Raw genomic sequence first — 22567 nt, 5'->3', positions numbered from 1 at the left:
AACGCCGTGCTGGATCCAAACGGCCTCGTATCACTAGCAGTCGAGACGACATGCATCTTATCCGCATGGCTGTAACGGATCGTGCAGCCACGTCTCGATCCCTGAGTCAACAGATGGGGACGTTTGCAAGACAACAGCCATCTGCACTAACAGTTTGACGACGTCTGCAGCAGCATGGATTATCAGCTCGGAGAGCATGGCTGCGTTTACCCTTGACGCTGCATCACAGACAGAAGAGCCTGCGATGGTGTACTCAGCGACGAACCTGTGTGCACGAATGGGAAACTTCATTTTTTCGGATGAATCCAGGTTCTGTTTACAGCATCATGATGGTCGCTGAAGTGTTGGCAGAAGAGCCAACACCGTGTTGCTAGAGGAGGCCGAAATGCACGCGTTTAATTACACGCTTGCTGGCGTGAGGTCTGGAACAGGGCAATGTCTTGAGAATTGCAAATAAAGTACGTAGATGATGTAATACTTAACTTTAATCCATAATTGGAGTACATCGCTCTTGACGATACAAAAGTAGAATAAGTTCAATATAACTGGTAATGGCGCCTTGCTAGGTCGTAGCAAATGACGTAGCTGAAGGCTATGCTAACAATTGTCTCGGCAAATGAGAGCGTGATTGTCAGTGAACCATTCCTATGAACGTCGGCTGTACAACTGGGGCGAGTGCTAGTAAGTCTCTCTAGACTTGCCGTGTGGCGGCGCTCGGTCTGCGATCACTGACAGTGGCGACGCGCGGGTCCGACGTATACTAATGGACCGCGGCCGATTTAAAGGCTACCACCTAGCAAGTGTGGTGTCTGGCGGTGACACCACATTCCTCCCCCGCAAATCGGTGTACGGTTGTGTGATAAGGCTTCCGCCCACCGTGGGGAGGACCCCATGTTGACGTATGCGACGAGGTGGGGAGCCTAACAACAGGCGAGGCTGTGCCACCCGCACCCGGCCATTCGGTCCGAGGGGAGCTAGGAAACGCCTGAAAACCTAGTCCAGGGTGCACGCCAACATGTGGTGTATGCGCCCTTAGACAGGAGGAAGCGAAGGGTCGACCTCCATCGGGGCGGTGCACCCGACGGGCGAAGACGACATCTGGTCCGGAGCGGGCAAGAGTTCCATGGCGGAGAACAGCCGGTCACGGGAAGCGATCGGCGGCGCGTGACCCAGGGAGGCGCCCGGCGGCGCGTCGCCATGGGGCAAAATGGAAGGCATTGTCGGTAACACCTGGGGATGAGGCGAGCCAGTAGGTGGGTCCCCAGGGCGCTGACCGGACGGCACCGTCACTGAAAGCAGAGGGGAGCGGCAGAACCCGTGCGACGACAGAGGCGCGGCTGGTTGAGATGCCGACGCACCTCACCAGAGGCCCCCAAAACCAGATACATAGCGCGGCCGAGGCAGCGAAGAATGCGCCCTGCGAGCCAACGCCGTGAACCTCGATAGTTGCGATAGTATACAACGTCGCCTGGAGCAAAAGCAGGTGGCTGCCGCTGCACAGGAACCTGATGCGGCGGATGTAGCAAAGACATCAAGGTTAGATGAGGACGACCGTGGAGCAACTCAGCCGGCGAGCGACCATCTCGGGGCTGAGAGCGATACGAGGACAAAAAGAGCAATAACGCGTCCTCCCGATAATGCGACTCTTTCAACTTCAACATCTGGGACTTGAAAGTCCGGACCAATCGTTCAGCGGCACCGTTGGACTGAGGCGAAAACGGCACGGATGTCAGATGTTGAATACCATTGGCCTTGCAGAATGACTGAAATTCTGCGGACGTGAATTGTGGGCTATTGTCGGAAACAATAGTCTGTGGAAGACCGTCAATACAAAAGATAGCGGATAACGCTTGGATGGTGGCAGAAGACGCCGTGGATGGCATATTGACAACAAAAGGAAAATTACTGAATGAATCGACCAGAACCAACCATCTAGCATTCCAGAACGGACCAGCAAAATCGATGTGTAAGCGTTGCCAAGGGGAAGTGGCTTTCGGCCATGCAAACGATCTCCGCGGTGGTGCGGATTGGTGTGCGGCACACGCCATGCAAGAAGAGCACATATCCGTAATCGCAGCATCGATTCCGAACCAAATACAGTGCTGACGAGCAAGTTGTTTCGTGCGCATTATACCCCAATGTCCTTGGTGGAGGAGCCGTAATACAGAGGACTGTAACGAACGTGGAACCATGACCCTGGAATGATCATTATCAGAACGCAACAGCAAAACACCACGTCGTACAAAAAGTCTCTCCTTGTGAGCAAAAAATCGGCGAACCAACGGATCCTCGATCCGTGACTTTGACAAGGGCCATTGCGTAGCAACAAAACGCAGAACGGTAGCAAGGCCAGGGTCAGCAGCTGTGGCTGTAGCTACACGACGAAAATCAATCGGAAACGATTCGACCACGTCATCGGTTTCCGCATCAATGAACATGCAAGCAAGTTCGAACGAATCGAATGCTCTATCCTCAGCAACAGGCAAACGGGACAACGCATCGGCGTTTCCGTGCTTAGCACTGGACCGATACAAAATATCGTAGCGGTACTGCGAGAGGAAAATAGACCAGCGAATGAATTTCTGCGCTGTACGTGGAGGTACAGGCTTGTTCGAATGAAAAAGCGATGTCAAAGGTTTGTGGTCTGTGATGATGGTAAAGTGACGACCATACAAGAAATCGTGAAACTTAGTAACACCAAAGACGAGAGCTAAAGCTTCTTTCTCGATCTGTGAATAATTTCTTTGCGCAGACGAGAGCGATTTGGACGCAAAGGCAATAGGGCGATCATGCGATCCATCTTTGTGCTCAAGCACAGCACCGATCCCGAAATCTGATGCATCTACCATCAACAAAAGGGGTTTCTGGGGATCGAATGGCGAAAGGCAAGTATTTGAAAGCAACGCCGATTTCAACTGGCGAAAGGCCAGTTCGCATTCCGTCGTCCAGACGAACGGAACACCTTTACAGCGTAAGCGATGAAGCGGAGCTGAAATTGAAGAGCCATGGGGAACATAGCGATGATAATAATTAATTTTTCCCAGCACATTCTCTAGCTGCTTCAAATTCTGCGGCGAAGGCAAGTCGTGTATGGCACGGAGGTGCTCTGGACTGGGATGTATGCCTTGGGCATTGATTACATGTCCCAGATAGGGTAAGTCACGAGCAAAAAACACACATTTGTCCTTCCGCAAGCGAAGACCATTGTGTCGCAAGACCTGAAATAATGTTAAGAGACTGGCTAAATGTTCGTCTTCTGTCTTTCCGGAGATCACAATATCGTTCAGATAGTTTGCTGCAGTAGGGACCGACGCACAAACAGTTTGTAGATATAGCTGAAACAATGCAGGGGCGGATGCACACCCGAATGGCAGTCTTTTGAATCGATACAAACCAAGATGCGTGTTAACCACCAAGACGCGCTGGGATTCGTCGACTGGTATTTGCAAGTACGCATCTGCGAGGTCCAACTTCGAAAAGTATTTACCCGGGCACAGTTTGTCAAAAAGATCTTCTGGGCGGGGTAAAGGAAAAGTTGCAGTCACTAGTTGTGGATTCACTGTTGCCTTGAAGTCCACACAAAGTCTCAATTTTCCGGAAGGTTTTGGCAAAATTACTAAGGGTGATGCCCAGAGAGAAGCCTGCACACGTTCAATTACACCTTGTGATTCCAAATCGTTTAATGTTCTGGCGACCTCATCACGCAATGCGTGGGGAACATTGCGCGCTCTGAAAAATTTCGGTTGCGCGTTTACTTTCAGTTCCAAATGTGCTTCATAGTTCTTAGCGCAACCAAGGCCCGGTGCAAAAATGTCTGCAAATTCTTCACATAGACGAGAAACACTGGCTGAAGGCACAGTCTGGTTCACTGATACGACCTGTTTGACTATAGACAACTGAAATAAATCTAAACCAAACAAGTTCACTGCAGAAGAACAAAGGACGTAAAATGACACAAGTTTTGTTTGTCCCTTGTATGTTGCAAGAAGGCTGCTCTGTCCTAACACATGGATATTCTGACCGGGATAGCTAGTTAACTTAACATTTGCGGCACGCAACGGAGGTGTGCCCAGTTGTGTGTACGTGTCTTTATTGATCAATGAAACTGCAGCTCCGGTATCGAGCTGGAATGGTATCACGTGGCCATGAATGTCCAAGTCTACAAAAAGTTTATTGTCCTGCTGACGACAAGAGCGACTGTCTCGCGCAACGTGAACAGACACTGGTACAGAATCACTTGCTACTTGACGTGATTTCCTGCGACGTCGACGCACACTTTTTGTGGGACGAACACAGTCACTGTTAGAGAAAGTGGCACTTGGTGGAGTGGAATGAACGACATGAATGTCCATGGGCGAAGTTTCACGAGCCTGAGTATTCTTGGTTCGATTCCGGCGCGAAGCAAAGGGCCTGGAATGGTTGGTAGCATCCAATCTAAGCTTTTTCTGGCAAACACTCTGAACATGTCCTTTTTTATTACAGAAAAAGCAAATAGCTTGGCGTGACGGGCAATTCTCACGCGAATGTCTAGTGGCACAAATGGTTCAAATGGCTCTGAGCACTATGGGACTCAACTGCTGTGGTCATAAGTCCCCTAGAACTTAGAACTACTTAAACCTAACTAACCTAAGGACAGCACACAACACCCAGCCAGCACGAGGCAGAGAAAATCCCTGACCCCGCCGGGAATCGAACCCGGGAACCCGGGCGTGGGAAGCGAGAACGCTACCGCACGACCACGAGATGCGGGCCTAGTGGCACACCGCGGGCATGACTTTAGCACTGCATTTGCTCGCTGGCGCGGCAAACGTAGCGGAGAGCTTGGCGGCAGCTGCGCGGACGTGCACGAGGGCTGTTTACTGTTCCGTGCAGCTCGCCCGGCGGGCCGGTTAATGTGACACACAGCTGGCGAAGTTTCAAATGATTCCTGAGCAAAGTCAAGTGTGTCTTGCCTATCCAATATGTCCACCACTTGTTGAAGGGAGGGATTGACTAGTTTCAAAATCTGTTCCCTGATACGAACATCAGAAACGTTCTGTGCAATTGCATCACGCACCATAGTATCCGAATAAGGGAGTCCACATTCACACAATCCCTAGTAAGGCCTTGCAAAGTTGCAACCCACTCCCGATTAGTCTGACCGGCTGTACGTTTGGTACGAAAGAAACTATACCTTTTTGCAACGACATTGACTGAGTCTTTGAAATATGCATCTAACGCAGACAAAATTTCGTCTTAGGAGAGAGTTGCTACGTCGCATCGGGGAAACAATTTCACTATCACATGGTACGTGTGCACTCCGACGGATGCTATCAGAAAAGGCTGCCGCTCGTTACCTTGAATTCTGGAGGTGGCGAGATGGAATCCAAATTGGCGTGACCACTCCGTCCAGCTTTCCAGTGCCGCATCAAAAGGACGAAAAGGTGGTGCAACTGCATGTTGTGGCTGCGGTAGCGGTGGAACGGCGGCTGTCGCATCGTTTTGCATCGGGCGTTGACCCTGGACGAGCTGTCCAAGGGCATCCAATAAGGCCTGCGTCTGCTGATTCTGCAAGCGATAAAATTCGGACAGTACATCTGGAGATTGTGGCGAAGCCATGACACAAGTAATTTAATCAAGTATAAAGAAGAAGACCCTTTTGAGACTCGTCGCCATGTGAGGTGTTGGCAGAAGAGCCAACACCGTGTTGCTAGAGGAGGCCGAAATGCACGCGTTTAATTACACGCAGACTGGCGTGAGGTCTGGAACAGGACAATGTCTTGAGAATTGCAAATAAAGTACGTAGATGATGTAATACTTAACTTTAATCCATAATTGGAGTACATCGCTCTTGACGATACAAAAGTATAATAAGTTCAATATAACTGGTAATGGCGCCTTGCTAGGTCGTAGCAAATGACGTAGCTGTAGGCTATGCTAACTATCGTCTCGGCAAATGAGAGCGTGATTGTCAGTGAACCATTCCTATGAACGTCGGCTGTACTACTGGGACGAGTGCTAGTAAGTCTCTCTAGACCTGCCGTGTGGCGGCGCTCGGTCTGCGATCACTGACAGTGGCGACACGCGGGTCCGACGTATACTAATGGACCGCGGCCGATTTAAAGGCTACCACCTAGCAAGTGTGGTGTCTGGCGGTGACACCACAGTCGCATCCGTGTTTAGTGACATCACGGTGAACGCACATTGGAAGCGTGTATTCGTCATCGCCATACTGGTGTATCACCCGGCGTGATCGTATGGGGTGCCATTGGTTACGCGTCTCGGTCACCTCTCGTTCGCATTGACGGCACTTTGAACAGTGGACGTTACATTTCAGATGTGTTACGACCCGTGGCTCTACCCTTCATTCGATCCCTGCGAAACCCTACATTTCAGCAGGATAATGCTCGACCGCATGTTGCAGGTCCTGTACGGGCCTTTCTAGATACAGAAAATGTTCGACTGCTGTCCTGGCCAGCACATTCTCCAGATCTCTCACCAATTGAAAACGTTTGGTCAATGGTGGCCGAGCAACTGCCTTGTCGCAATACGCCAGTCACTACTCTTGAACTGTGGTATCGTGTTGAAGCTGCTTTCGCAGCTGTACCTGTACCCGCCATCCAAGGTCTGTTTGACTCACTGCTCAGGCGTATCAAGGCCGTTATTATAGCCGGATGTGGTTGTTCTGGGTACTGATTTCTCAGGATCTATGCACCCAAATTGCGAGAAAATGTAATCACATGTCAGTTCTAGTATAATATATTTGTCCAATGAATACTCGTTTATCGTCTGCATTTCTTCTTGGTGTAGCAATTTTAATGGCCAGAAGTGTATTTAAGTTTTTTTTATTTATTTATTATTTCTTTTTACAGCAGGTTGATAAGAAGCTGGTGGTCCATACTGGTAGGGTCACAATGCCACCATGTTAACATCAAGTACGGTCCCATGGGGGCACCATGGCCTGACTGCCTCTGCACTTGTAAACAGTTAACTGTTTGTAACGTACCACAATCGTGGTGGGAAAGTTGACAAGAAACAATTTGATACAGGACACTTGCAAGCTATCAAGCTGGGAAACAACCTCAAACTGACCTACAGGATCTGCGAGCTGCGCATGGTTTTCCTCTCGCTGCCTTACGCTACCGGCTTAGTAGATTACTTCGTTAACATTAGCAAATTAATGAAGGAAAAACGACTTTTGCAACTGTTACTCAAACGCTAGTTACGTTTACAGTTTGATTTACGCTTACATGACACTCAAACAACACTATTTAATTGTTCATTTAATTTTTAATTTTACTTTGCTAAAATTCCCAATATTGTGTGGTAAAATTTACACAAACTTAATGTCATATTTTGTATGAGCGATAACAGGAAATTTTCAATATTCAAAGACGATTTTAACCAAAATCTTGCGTGGCACGCATGCACTGTATCTTAGCTGGCTTTTGTACGAAAACTTGAGGCTGGTTCCCAACTTGATAGACCACGAGTGTTCTAAGTATATCACTTACACCACTGGCATATATTATAAACAGTTCTCGTTTACACCCTGTATATTTCCGAGTTGTTTACATTTAATACGTTTTCACGCTTCACAACCTCCGTAGTTCACGATTTTCTTAACTCCTCATTTGGAGATTCCTGGCCTTCACAACTTGCTTCACAGCTGTCACCCATCACTTTTCCCTCTTGAATCAACCTGCATACCTTCAATGGACATCTATTATCATCTATTGGTTCTCAACGATTACAGATTAGCAATTCCTTCCTTTGAATAGCTTCCATCATGTTCCCTTTCGCTCCAATCATTTTCATGATTTCTTCATTTACGATAAGGCCTATCTTCAGCTTTATTAGCAGTTGATCTCATTCTCTTTTTCTTATTGGCTAATCTTTGGAACTACGATTCATAAGATAACTATACTGGCTGACTGGGATACTACCAAAGAATATTAACAGCATTTTATAGCCCATGTCACATCAATCTCAGTGTGTTATGATTTCTGAAAGATCCCAGTTTCCAACCAGTGGATCGCATGGCTAAGTTAACGGAAGAATATTCGTCATTTCAAAGAACGTGCAGCATTACAAAGAACTGTTCGTCTCTCGTCTGCTACGCCTCAGAATTAAACTACCTCTTCGGCTTTCTTGTTCTTTGTTCTTTAATGTCTGTGAACATATCAATTCTCGTATCCACAGCTAATCACCAACAGAATTAACAGCCATACATGTCGTTTATTTGCAGCCAGATCAAATGGTGACGACCTGTGCTGATTTGAAGACATACTCGCCATTTCACACAGATAAGGGAACCGTCGATTGACATTTTCTAGGCTCTTCTTTGTGTAACCAGATGATCCCTTAACGCCATAATGTCGTGGAATCCAGTATCAAACGGCTCGAGTAATGTTCAGCTGTTGCGTAATTGAAGTGAGTATGCTGTCACATGAAAATGTGAAAAATCGTCATAACATTCATGGATGACAACACGCTCGATGTCAACATATGTCACCGAGGCGACATCGTACACAGCCGACGCAAGGGTGAACACATCTCCAAGCTTGGGCGGCCACTAGCGCTCCACTACGAAAGTTGTGCACCATGAGTATTTCTGAAAGCCTCCGACAGCTGTCTTCTTGATGACTACACGCGTTTCCACGAGTACTGTAGACTGCAGCGAAGGACAGAAAGACCGCGGTCCAGCAAATCCTATAAAAGAGCACTTCAACCAATGGGTTGAGGCGTCTCCTCCGAACGAGGTGCAAAAACATTTCTTGAGATCCAGAGCTTGGATACAAGAGCATCACATCGGACACTTGATTACAGTAACTGCATGAAGGTATACATACCAATTGCCAACATGGCACCATTCAAGCAGTGATATACGGGGTGGTCCATTGATAGTGACCGGGCCAAATACGAAATAAGCACCAAAGAAAAAAACTACAAAGAACGAAACTCGTCTAGCTTGAAGGGGGAAACCAGATGGCACTATAATTGGCCCGCTAGATGGCGCTGCCATAGGTCAAACGGATATCAACTTCTTTTTAAATATGAACCCCCATTTATTATTACATATTCGCTTTGTCATACATGGCGCTGTAATAGTCACAAAACGTATAAGTACGTGGTATCACGTAACATTCCGCCAGTGCGGACGGTATTTGTTTCGTGATACATTACCGGTGTTAAAGTGGACCGTTTACCAATTGCGGAAAAGGTCGATATCGTGTTGATGTATGGCTATTGTGACCAAAATGCCCAACGGGCGTGTACTATGTATGCTGCTCGGCATTCTGGACGACATCATCCAAGTGTCCGGACCGTTCGTCGGATAGTTACGGTATTTAAGGAAACAGGAAGTGTTCAGCCACATGTGAAACGTCGACCACGACCTGCAACAAATGATGATGCCCAAGTAGGTGTTTCAGCTGCTGTCGCGGCTAAACCACTCATCAGTAGCAGACAAAATGAGCGAGAATCGGGAATCTCAAAAACGTCGCTGTTGAGAATGCTACATCAACATCGATTGTACCGGTATCATATTTCTATGCACCAGGAATTGCATGGCGACGACTTTGAACGTCGTGTACAGTTCTGCCACTGGGCACAAGAGAAATTACGGGACGATGGCAGAATTTTTGCACGCGTTCTATTTAGCGACGAAACGTCATTCACCAACAGCGGTAAGTGAAACGGCATAATATGCACTATTGGTAAACGGAAAATCCACGATGGCTGCGACAAGTGGAACATCAGCGACCTTGGCGGGTTAATGTATTGTGCGGCATTATGGGAGGAAGGATAATTGGCCCCCATTATATCGATGGCAATCTAAATGGTGCAATGTATGCTTATTTCCTACGTAATGTTCTACCGATGTTACTACAAGATTTTTCACTGCATGACAGAATGGCGATGTACTTCCAACATGATGGATGTCCGGCACATAGCTCGCGTGCGGTTGAAGCGGTATTGAATAGCATACTTCATGACAGGTGGATTGGTCGTCGTAGCACCATACCATGGCCCGCACGTTCACGGGATCTGACGTCCCCGAATTTCTTTCTGTGGGGAAAGTTGAAGGATATCTGCTATCGTGATCCACCGACAACGCCTGACAACATGCGTCAGCGCATTGTCAATGCATGTGCGAACATTACGGAAGGCCAACTACTCGCTGTTGAGAGGAATGTCGTCACACGTAGTGCCAAATGCATTGAGGTCGACGGACATCATTTTGAGCGTTTATTGCCTTAATGTGGTATTTACAGGTAATCACGCTGTAACAGCATGCGTTCTCAGAAATGATAAGTTCACAAAGGTACATGTATCACATTGGAAGAACCGAAATAAAATGTTCAAACGTACCTACGTTCTATATTTTAATTTAAAAAACCTACCTGTTACCAACCGTTCGTCTAAAATTGTGAGCCATATGTTTGTGACAATTACAGCGCCATCTATCAGAAAGCGAAAAATGTGGACCAACAAACATTCACATTTCTTTACGTGCTACACGAATATGTAACAAAAAATGGGGGTTCCTATTTAAAAAACGCAGATGATTCCGTTTGACCCATGGCAGCGCCATCTAGCTGGCCTACCATAGCGCCATCTGGTTTCCCCCTACAAGCTAGACAAGTTTCGTTCTTTGTAGTTTTTTTCGTTTGACGCTTATTTCGTGAGATATTTGGCCCGGTAACGATCAATGGACCACGCTGTATATCTCTGTGTTTGAATACGCATGTCTATACTAGTTTCTTTCGCCCTTTAGTGCTTGCTTAAAGCAGGTTAATACCAGCGTCAAAAGTACTCGATTTTGAGGTGGCGGTGAGGTCATATGTTCAGCGCTGATGCATTGCGAAATCGTCCAGTGGTCTGTAGGCGTCCCACGCTTAATGGAAGTGTAGCGAGCCAGTACCGCGGCTACTCGCCCCTGCCAGTTGTATCGCCCGCAGCCCACAATTACCGCTGTCCGGCGAGCAGAGCGCCCCTCGGCACAGCATTGATGTGCGCTGACCTCGCGCCTCGCCGCGCCGCACCGTGTCGTAACGCCTGCTTTCGCCGAGGGGCTTCGCTCTCCGCGGCTGCCCTGCGCTGGCCGCAGCCGCACCGGGCCAATGGCAGCAGTTGCGCAACCCGCAGACTCTTAACTGTGCCTCCGCCGTGAGCTGGGCCGAGCCGAACGCAGGCCACCGGCCGGTTTCTCTGCACGACGCTCCGTACCGGGCCACGGTGCGGCGCCGCGTCGCTTCCGCTTCCTGTCCCGCTATGTCCAGCCGCGAGAAGGCGGCCACGGGCAATAGGGTCTCCTATCACGCTCTCGGAGCAGAAGCCTTCCAGCTGGTCTGATGTGGCCCGACACGTTATCTTCTCGCCTGCCACTCTCGTCATTTCAAAGTAGCACTTACACCTCTCGTTATGTGTGTACTCCGACCTCATATCTAAAGGCGAAGTGGACACGCCGATCTGTATTATTTCTTAAAAGTTTCAATAGCCTTGATCGCAATAAAAGAGTAAAATTACAGTTCGTTGATTACCAGTTTCTGTTCATTAACAAACATCTTCAAATCATGCTTTCTTAACAGCCAGTACTTACACTGATAAACCAAAACACTATGACGATTGCCCTCCGCCTGGTAACAAAAGTACGAGGGCTGTTCGGAAAGTAAGGTCCGATTGTTTTCGTAATGAAACCCACAGTGAAAATCAAAATTTTTTTATTCGCTACAGTTAGCCACACCTTCCAGATACCTGGAAAATGACCGCCGCTCCTGCTTAGACATTTGTCGTGGCGTTGTACAAACTTTCCAGTACCCTTGTCACAGAAAGCAGCCGCCTGTGCTTTCCGTCAATGCTCTAAGCTGGTCTGCCTTTCGTTATGTCTGCCAAAATGTTGTCTTCGCTTCCAGCGGTTCATGTCACCAGAGATGAACAACGGAGGGAACCAATTAAGGCCTTTATTGTGGGTGATCGGACACTTCACATCGAAAACTCTGCATCAGCGTCTTCATTGCCCCTGCAGAGTGCGGCTGAAGAAACACACACGGCATATTTGGGCTGCATAACTTCAGGCGGAGTCTCTTACCAGATCCACATACACGCCATTAAAATTGCTATACCAAGAAGAAATGCAGATGATAAACTGGTATTCATTGGACAAATATATTATACTAGAACTGACATGTGATTACATTTTCATGCAATTTGGGTGCATACATCCTGAGAAATCAGTACCCAGGACAACCATCTCTGGCCCTAATAACATCCATGATACGCCGGGGTATTGAGTCAAACAGAGCTTGGATGCCGTGTACATGTACAGCTGCCCATGCAGCTTCAACACAATACCACAGTTCATCAAGAGTAGTCACTGGCTTATTGTGACGAGCCAGTTGCTCGGTCACCATTGGCCAGACGTTTTCAATTGGTGAGAGATCTGGAGAATGTGCTGGCCAGGGCAGCGGTCGAACATTTTCTGTATCCAGAAAGGCCCGCACAGGACCTGCAACATGCGGTCGAGCATTATCCTGCTGAAATGTAGGGTTTCGCAGGGATCGAATGAAGGGTAGAGCCACGGGTCGTAACACATCTGAAATGTAACTCCCACTGTTCAAAGTGCCGTCAATGTGAACAAGAGGTGACCGAGACGTGTAACCAATGGCACCCCATATCATCACGCCGCGTGATACGCCAATAAGCCGATGAAGAATACACGCTTCCAATGTGCGTTCACTATGATGTCGCCAAACATGGATGCAACCATCATGATGCTGTAAACAGAACCTGGATTCATCCGAAAAAATGACGTTTTGCCATTCCTGCACACAGGTTCGTCGTTGAGTGCACCATCGCAGGCGCTCTTGTCTGTGATGCAGCGTCAAGGTTAACCGCAGCCATGGTCTCCCAGCTGATAGTCCATGCTGCTGCAAACGTCGTCGAACTGTTCATGCAGATGGTTGTTGTCTTGCAAACGTCCCCATCTGTTGACTCAGGGATCGAGACGTGGCTGCACGGCCCGTTACAGCCATGCGAATAAGATGCCTGTCATCTCGACTGCTAGTGATACGAGACCCCACCGATTCCATTTTCTGCAAGCAGTCATTGGATCTCGACCAATGCGAGTAGCAATGTCGCGATACAATAAACCGCAATCGCGATATGCTACAATCCGACGTTTATCAAAGTCGGAAACCTGACGGTACGCATTTCTCCTCCTTACACGAGGCATCACAACAACGTTTCACTAGGCAACGCCGGTCAACTGCTGTTTGTGTATGAGAAATCGGTTGGAAACTTTCCTCATGTCAGCACGTTGTAGGTGTCGGCACCGGCGCCAACCTTGTGTGAATGCTCTGAAAAGATAATCATTTGCATATCACAGCATCTTCTTCCTGACGGTTAAATTTCGCATCTGTAGCACGTCATCTCCGTGGTGTTGCAATTTTCATGGCCAGTAGTGTACTTAGCGGGAGGGACCATTGTTCTGGGCATTTCTACGTGAGCACCTTGCGCTCTGACCTGAAGAGAACGATGTGAAGCGATCGACAGTCACACTAAAATAATGCCCAATACATCTATGCAAAGTTCCATCGGATTTTCACAGTGAATACCATTTCGTTCCCAATCGGACCTTACATTCCGAATGCGCTTCGTATGTAAGCGGAACGTACACGGAAAGGAATCACACTAGCGAAGATATGCAGTGGAAATGGAGAAATCCATTGTGATAACCGACTTTGACAAAGGGTAGATTATTATTTCTCAGGGCTTGTGAACGAGTATCTCGAAAACTTTGAAGCTGGTCCAATGTTCACGTCTACAGTCATCAGCATCTACAAAAAAAAAAAAGGCAGAAGGTCTGTGAAAGTACCTTTGGGCGCTAAATGGTTGGACGTCCACGACTCTTCACGGAACGTGGAGTTCGGACGCTTCTCTGGTCTGTAAAGCACGATAGTTGGTGGTGATCTGTCGCATCTCTACCGAAAGAGCATATTGTGGTTCACGCACAAATATTTCGGAGCACACAGTTCGTCGTACATTGTTGAAGACGGAGCCCCTAGAGAACCACCCCCACATGGTGAGCCAATGACATCGTCAGTTAGACTGCAGTGGGTACGGGTCCACGGTATTCGACCGTCGATCGATGGAAACGAGTCGGCTCTTCGATTAGGGGGACCTGTGGTAGTAATCGCTGACAACTGACAACCACCTGTATCCCTTTACGCTTGACGTCTTCCCCGTTGGCGCTGTTATCTTTCAGCAGTACAATTGTCCGTGTCTCGGAGACAGAACCGTGCTACAGTGGTTTCAGGAACAGTATAGTTAAGGTCTGTGTCACTGTTGACAGTGATCATACCTCCTGTGACTCTCCTGTTAACATTTCAGCAAAGCGTGGGTGTGGACTGACACCTGGCCTACGTCAAGAAGCTGAAAGTTTACTGGCAAAACTTGTGACTGAAAGTGAACCGGTACAACACGAAACTGATGAGCACGATAATGCACTGGGATAAATTTCTGCTTCTTTTCGTAATACATGATAAATATTTCCACAATTTGAGACGGTCTTTCGGACGATTCTGTTACTAAAACCCATCGATGTTGTATCATACGTGTTACTGCGTAGGGCACTTGACTTTAGTCATTGATTGGGATGTTTAATATATGTTTTTGACGCATCTGGAGTTACAGACATTAGGAACGTGAAACCCATGGAGATTGATAGCCTATTCCTCTTGATTAGCACCGAGAGGGCAACCGAGCTTAATATCCGTATCTCACATATGGAACGGAATAAACAGTGTCATATACGTGTTTGGAAAGGTTTTCGACTTAGCCCAGGACACGCGGACATGGCAGTCAGGGCTCGACCTCTTCCATCTGCAGCAATCATACATTCAGTACGTCTACAAATTACGGTGAGAACATGTTAATCCCATTGCACACCTTTACGGAAAGAAAAGTAAATTATTGACGAAGGAGGTTATGATGTTGTAGAACAGTCATAATTTGCCAGTGCAATTAGTCAATTACGGGCATCGCTGTTTTATGGTTCTCTTTCTCTCTCTCTATCTATCTTTTATTTTTCTTTACAAGACACCATAAATAGACCAATGGTTAGTCTTCTACAAAGCAAATAGGAAATAGGTAAAGCAACTATGGATAATCAACATTATTTCATGCTGTCAGAGCAGTTTTTCAGTCAAGAGCAGTGGTGTCGTCGCTAATTTCACTACCCATCACTTAACATGGTTTCGGCTTCAGGAACAGTCTGTATGTAATCAAGCCACTTCAGTCCGGAACTGCGCTGCTGCTAGGGTCGCAGGTTCGAATCCTGCCTCGGGCATGGATGTGTGTGATGCCCTTAGGTTAGTTAGGTTTAAGTAGTTCTAAGTCTAGGGGACTGATGACCTCAGATGTTAAGTCCCATAGTGCTTAGAGCCATTTGAACCATTTTAATCAAGCCAATTCAATCCGTCTTGCACGAAACGTTACAGGGTTTCGTAAGAAACTACATGCATTGAGCAAGTAACTTTCCTTAACTTGGGTGGGAATACACTACTTCCTAAAATTCAAAAATTCGTCGATGACTTACCACTGCTTCTGGCAGACATCCCCAAAACGTTTGTAGTTACCAGTGATGAAGTACGAGGTGTGCAAAACATAACGATGCAAGTAACTTTCGTGTGATATGTCACTGCCAAGTGATATAGCCCGATGACACTTGGTCCGTGAGTACAAGGAAGTGCTGCAATAGTACAGAGGTTAACTGAAAGAAATACGCTGTGAGACGAACACAAATGACAATACTTACACTGATGTCACCGCGATTTATGATGGCCCCTTGGACTGGGGTGTGTGATCACCACGGACCGCAGTACACTTTGATAACTTGGTCCCATGCTGGTCACAAGTTCTTGTGGTACAGCATTTGACAATTACTGGATGGTGGTTGGTACACGTGGACGTACCACAATACGTCTCCCCAACGCATCCCACATCCCATACCTGCTCGATGGCATTTAAGTCGGGGGGAAGAGTAGATCAGTCCATTCGCCGCATATCCATTCGTTCCAAGAGCCGCTGCATCTGCGTGTTCGATCTGCTCGCTCACTGTCTTCCATGAAAATGAAGTCTGGACCGAATGGACTCCTGAAAAGATGCACATTGGGAAGGAGTACAGTATCATATTAACATTGACCAGGGAATACCGTATTCAAAGATCTGGAGGTCTGCAACATTATGCCTCCCGACATCAGATCATATAGACCATCGAAACGATCATTTTCGACAACGTTCCTGGGTGCATTACGTGTGCCTACCCTCGCCTTATATATGTCCCACATTGTCGGGTGAGATGGTTTTGGTGGTCCAGGTCTTAGAGATGGGGAAGTATAATGTTCCACGGGCATACTGCCCTCCAAATGTTTGAACACGGTACATTCTTCGGTAACGTTATTGTGACCCAGTACTCCATAAGATTGTCTTTTCAGACAGGCGTTCGGCCCAGACATAATTTTTATGGATGACAATGCACGGTCGCATCGAACAACGCAACTAGAGGAGCCCTAGGATCGAGAGGATATTCGGCGAATACACTGGTGTGATGTAACACCCTAGCCGAATAGCTCCTTAGCAACCTGGTGGTCAGCATGTGGCCACTTAGAGAGCATACATAACCATCGATGGTGTTCACACACTCTATAAGAACAATGTCTTACCTTTTGCAATATCCAAGGGACCATCATGAATCGCGGTGACTTCAGTGTAATTATCGTCTTTGAATAAGAGTGCCATAGGTGTTCGTCTCATTACATAATTTTTTCAGTTACCTCCTTTACAATACTGTAGCAATTCTTTATATGTATGGCCCAAGTTGCATCGAGATATGTTACTTGGCAGTGATATATCTTGTGAAACTTACTTTCGTCCTTAAGTTTAGCCCACCAGTGTAATTGGTGATTATGACTGTTTACGTCGGCTCATTACACAGCAGAAGTGACGGAGCGTCAGACAAGTAGGCTGCCGCGGCCGGCTGGACGGGCAGGTTGCAGGGTACAGGTTCCCGCAGGAGCGGCCACGCCCACGCCTGGTAGCGGCTTTCGCCGTCGCCGGACGACTTTCGCCGCTGGGCCGACCCGAGCCTTGCCGCCTTTCTGTCCCCACACCTGTTCCGGAAGCACGTACCGCGCCCGCTTGCAAAATACGCACCTTTTCACCGTCCATCGGGCCAACTGGTTCAGAGAAAGGCTCTGGACCTGTTTTCTGCTCCATTCTGAACGCTGTCTCAGTTGCGTGACATACATTTCAGTAACTCTTGAGTCGGAAGCTGTGGCGATAATGAGCAAATGCTGCCATCTACTGCTTTCACACACTCTTGAGCTGTGAGTACCTCTTAATATCCTGAGAAACAGCTGTTTGTAGCACGCACATCCAGACCACTACATGGAGACTGAAGAACCAAAGAAATTGGTAAACTTCCCTAATATCGTATAGGGCCCCGCGAGCACACAGAACTGCCGCGACACGACGTGGCATGGGCTCGACTAATGTCTGGAGTAGTGTTGGAGGGAAACGACAATATGAATCCTGCAGAGCTGTAGTAAATCCGTAAGAGTACGAGAGGGTGAGAATCTCTTCAGAACAGCACGTTGCAAGGCATCCCACATATGCTCAATAATTTTGATATCTGAGGAGTTGGGTGGCCTGCCACCCTGCAGCAATTCTTGGCGTGTGGGGTGTTGCATTGTCTTGATGGAATTGCCCAAGTCCGTCGGAATGCACAATGGATCAGACAGGATACTTACGTACGTGTCACTTGTCAGTCGTATCTAGACGTATTATGGGTCCCATATAACTTTAACTACACACGCCCCACACCATTATAGAGCCTCCAACAGCATGAACAGTCCCCTGCTGATATGCAGGGTCCATTAATTCATGCCATAGCCACACACGTCCATACGCTCGATCCAATTTGAAAGGAGACTCGTCCGATCAAATAACGTTTCCACTCATCAACAGTCCATTTTAGGTGTTGATCGGCCCAGGTGAGGCGTAAAACTTTGTGTTGTGCAGTCATCAAGGGTACGCGAGTGGACCTGCGGTTCAGAAAGCCCATGTCGATGTTGTTTCGTTGAATGGTTCGCAGGCGGACACTAGTTGATGACCCGCATTGCAATCTGCGGCAATTTACGGTGGGGTTGCACTTCTGTCACACTGAGCGATTCTCTTCAGTCGTTGTTGGTTCCATTCTTGCAGGATTTTTTCCGGCCGAATCGATGTCTGAGATTTCATGTTTTACCGGATTCCTGATACACTCGTGAAATGGTCATACGGGAAAATCCCCACTTCATCGCTACCTCGGAGATGCTGTGTCCCATCGCTCGTGCGCCTACGATAACACCACATTCAAACTAACTTAAATCTTGATAAAGTGCCATTGTAGCAGCAGCAACCGATCTAACAACTGCGCCAGACACTTCTTGTCTTATATAGGCGTTGCCGACTGCAGCGCCGTATTCTGCCTGTTTACATATCTCTCTGTATCTGAATGCGCATGCCTGTATCAGTTTCTTTGTTTATTGAGTGTATTATAACTGGAATGCATTCCACGAAATTCCGGAGCAACATTGTCGAAGGGTCTTATAGAAATTTATATACACTTCTAGTACTTTGGTAAGGCATATTATTTTGTTGAAATACTCTGCTCTGTGGATGAACGTGATAGCTGAGGATTCATTCGCAACCAAATCGTCACGAATCACATCCACATAGGTCAGCTGTCCTACACAAGCCAAGAAAAATTTTCCGAGGCCTCTTTGATTTCTTCACCTCCGTGTGCTACTCCAGAAATGGCTTCGAAGGGTCTGACTTTTCTTGCCTAACACGCAGACGTTCATCCATTCTACGAAACTGAAAATGTCACACGTAAAGTACAATACTGCCAATGACGAGGAGGCCAGTTTCTATACTCCCGATCAATTTTTCACGTTTCTCAGCAATGTACGGTCGTTACCAGAAGATAAATGGTGCTATTTGAAAACACTGACTCCGTTAGCCCTAGAGCTTCGCGTCAAGTAAGACGCTTCCTTCCCCATTGAGCAATGTGCTTACAAGCGGTCAGCACACGTATTTCGCCAATCTCGTCATATTCTGCTGGCATCGTATTTCTGATAGACTCATAATAATGGAACTAGACAATGTACTTCCAGCATTTCGTCTACAGCTGCAACTGTTAATAGAGGAGTGTGACGATGCAAGATGCAGGATATATTAAACTTGTGCCTCAGCGCACGCACTTAAAGAATATCATCTGGTAAGAGAAAAATGATCTCTTTGAAAACAGAGTGCAATATTTCAGCACAACTGTCTTCATAACTAAGAATATAATATATTCCAAAATTTCAATTGTATTACTACGTGTTCGCTTAGTTTTGAACTTTTTTACGAGAGATTTTCTCCTACAGGATGTTATCAGTCCAAAGAGTTCAGTAAGTGTGGATATAACAATACAATAATTTTCGATAAATTTGGCAGTTTACACCCGCAACTCAGACGTTCAAGAATCATCCTTATGTACCACAACTCTCCTATCTCATCCCCACAAACAGTGGTGTGTGTGTGTGGGTGTTTGTATGTGTGTGTAGGGGGGGGGTCTTGGCGGGGGAGTGTGTTTGCGTACAAATAACTCAGAGAAAGAGGCTGTTAAATAGAGGGACCGATGGAGAAAGGATGGGATAAGCGGTGCATTGTAAGCATAGCTTTTGAGCGCCGGGAGTAATTAAGACTAACATCGCCTAGAATAAATGCTATTGGAATAAAACACGTTTAGCTTCATTAGGAGCGGGATGCGGGTGTAAAGGAGGCCACATGCAAACACAATGTGAAATTATTGCAGAGTCGAATCCAAGGTTTTCGTTATCATTGACCTGATGATGCGTGACAGTCGTGATATCACTTAACCCCTACATGTGGAGATGGTGGTAGAAAGGGTTAACATGTAAGGCATCAGAAACGTTGGAAGTAATGTCACCAGAACCATATACACTCCTGGAAATTGAAATAAGAACACCGTGAATTCATTGTCCCAGGAAGGGGAAACTTTATTGACACATTCCTGGGGTCAGATACATCACATGATCACACTGACAGAACCACAGGCACATACACACAGGCAACAGAGCATGCACAATGTCGGCACTAGTACAGTGTATATCCACCTTTCGCAGCAATGCAGGCTGCTATTCTCCCATGGAGACGATCGTAGAGATGCTGGATGTAGTCCTGTGGAACGGCTTGCCATGCCATTTCCACCTGGCGCCTCAGTTGGACCAGCGTTCGTGCTGGACGTGCAGACCGCGTGAGACGACGCTTCATCCAGTCCCAAACATGCTCAATGGGGGACAGATCCGGAGATCTTGCTGGCCAGGGTAGTTGACTTACACCTTCTAGAGCACGTTGGGTGGCACGGGATACATGCGGACGTGCATTGTCCTGTTGGAACAGCAAGTTCCCTTGCCGGTCTAGGAATGGTAGAACGATGGGTTCGATGACGGTTTGGATGTACCGTGCACTATTCAGTGTCCCCTCGACGATCACCAGTGGTGTACGGCCAGTGTAGGAGATCGCTCCCCACACCATGATGCCGGGTGTTGGCCCTGTGTGCCTCGGTCGTATGCAGTCCTGATTGTGGCGCTCACCTGCACGGCGCCAAACACGCATACGACCATCATTGGCACCAAGGCAGAAGCGACTCTCATCGCTGAAGACGACACGTCTCCATTCGTCCCTCCATTCACGCCTGTCGCGACACCACTGGAGGCGGGCTGCACGATGTTGGGGCGTGAGCGGAAGACGGCCTAACGGTGTGCGGGACCGTAGCCCAGCTTCATGGAGACGGTTGCGAATGGTCCTCGCCGATACCCCAGGAGCAACAGTGTCCCTAATTTGCTGGGAAGTGGCGGTGCGGTCCCCTACGGCACTGCGTAGGATCCTACGGTCTTGGCGTGCATCCGTGCGTCGCTGCGGTCCGGTCCCAGGTCGACGGGCACGTGCACCTTCCGCCGACCACTGGCGACAACATCGATGTACTGTGGAGACCTCACGCCCCACGTGTTGAGCAATTCGGCGGTACGTCCACCCGGCCTCCCGCATGCCCACTATACGCCCTCGCTCAAAGTCCGTCAACTGCACATACGGTTTACGTCCACGCTGTCGCGGCATGTTACCAGTGTTAAAGACTGCGATGGAGCTCCGTATGCCACGGCAAACTGGCTGACACTGACGGCGGCGGTGCACAAATGCTGCGCAGCTAGCGCCATTCGACGGCCAACACCGCGGTTCCTGGTGTGTCCGCTGTGCCGTGCGTGTGATCATTGCTTGTACAGCCCTCTCGCAGTGTCCGGAGCAAGTATGGTGGGTCTGACACACCGGTGTCAATGTGTTCTTTTTTCCATTTCCAGGGGTGTATATTGGGATCGTTCAATAAATAACAAACATCAATTTCTACAGGCGTTAATACACAGTGCCTGACAAAAAGTAAGGCACACGGAAGACACTGCCGGATTCCAACGTAACGTCGTACACGCACTGTCCATTGGAAGGTATGTAAATGTTTAGATGTTGCAGTTCTCTGTGACAGATTGATCGTTCACGATGACTTTACTTGTTCGTGTTTCGTGTTCTTCGTGTTGTAACCGGGCCTAGTAGGGTGTATAGTGTATATATGGGCCTCAACAGCGTCAGACGTTGAGCAACCACTATGAAGGAAACAGAGATGCGGCGTACTCGCGTACACCTGAGAGAGTTTGAGAAGGGCGTCGTTGTGGATCCCCATATCGCCGGATGGTCGAATCGTGGAATATCCAAATTTTTTGGACATTCTGCATCTACAGCTCCATCATACTCCGACGGCCAGTGTGATAGAAGGTACTTCTGATAGCATTAACTTATCCTCCTTCCTCGTTCCACTCACGAATGACGCGTGGGAAGAATGATTGTCGGTAAGCCTCTGTATTGTCTCCAATTTCGCAAATTATCTCGTCGTGGTCATTTCCCGAGATGTACATGGGAGGAAGTTGTTCGGCTTTTTCCGGAATGTTTTCTCTCGAAATTTCAATTTTTAACTTCTCCATGATGCACAGTACCTCTCTTGTAATGTCTGCCACTGTAGTTTATTGAACATCTCCATAACACTCTCGTCCCGACTAAACAGTCTTGTGACGAAACGCATCGCTCTTCATTAGATCTTCTCTACCTCTTTTATCAAGTTCTATATAGCAAGGATTGCAGATAGATGAACAATAATCAAGACTCGGCGGAACAGGTGCCTTGTATGCCATTTCTTTCGTGGACGAGTTACATTTCTGTAACATTCTTTCTATGACTCTCAGTCCGGCATCTGCTTTTCATACTGTTTGCTTTATGTGGTAATTCTACCTATGGTCTGAACAGTTGGAGTTATTTAGGCCAATTGTGATATCCGTCTGTCACATATCGTTATAGATACATAACCTGTGTGATCACTTTGAGCTGGAAACGAAAAAATAATCAGTGGAGAGTCACAAAAAGATGAAATTCG

The 22567-nt window shown here is 47.6% G+C and overlaps 1 protein-coding gene across 1 annotated transcript in view; it reads left to right on the top strand.

Moving 5' to 3' along the window:
* The window catches only part of LOC126203440 (uncharacterized), an 83579-nt gene that overhangs the window by 42691 nt on the left and 18321 nt on the right, over positions 1-22567 (top strand). The window lies entirely within an intron of this gene.

This window comes from Schistocerca nitens, chromosome 9 (assembly GCF_023898315.1).
Source record: "Schistocerca nitens isolate TAMUIC-IGC-003100 chromosome 9, iqSchNite1.1, whole genome shotgun sequence".
Taxonomy (NCBI): Eukaryota; Metazoa; Arthropoda; class Insecta; order Orthoptera; family Acrididae; genus Schistocerca; species Schistocerca nitens.
The sequence above is the reverse complement of the archived record's forward strand: the minus strand, read 5'-3'. Positions and strand labels throughout refer to the sequence as shown.